Below are 209 nucleotides of genomic sequence, written 5' to 3' on the forward strand. Positions count from 1 at the left end.
TGCAATTGTGCCAGAGAACAAGGGTTTTATAGGAGATCCATGTAGTCTTCTAACCAGATTAGGGGTTGTGTTGGTTCTGGAAATAAAGCATATTAAATGCACTCCAGTGTTTGACCATACAGTGCTTCTGTTTTATGGAATGTCAGAATAACAGAATGTCATTCTTTCTCCTGACTTAATCACACCAGACAGAGTGAGTGTGTGTGTGT

The sequence above is a fragment of the Sinocyclocheilus anshuiensis genome, unplaced genomic scaffold (genome assembly GCF_001515605.1).
Source record: "Sinocyclocheilus anshuiensis isolate Anshui unplaced genomic scaffold, SAMN03320099.WGS_v1.1 scaffold188, whole genome shotgun sequence".
Classification (NCBI taxonomy): domain Eukaryota; kingdom Metazoa; phylum Chordata; class Actinopteri; order Cypriniformes; family Cyprinidae; genus Sinocyclocheilus; species Sinocyclocheilus anshuiensis.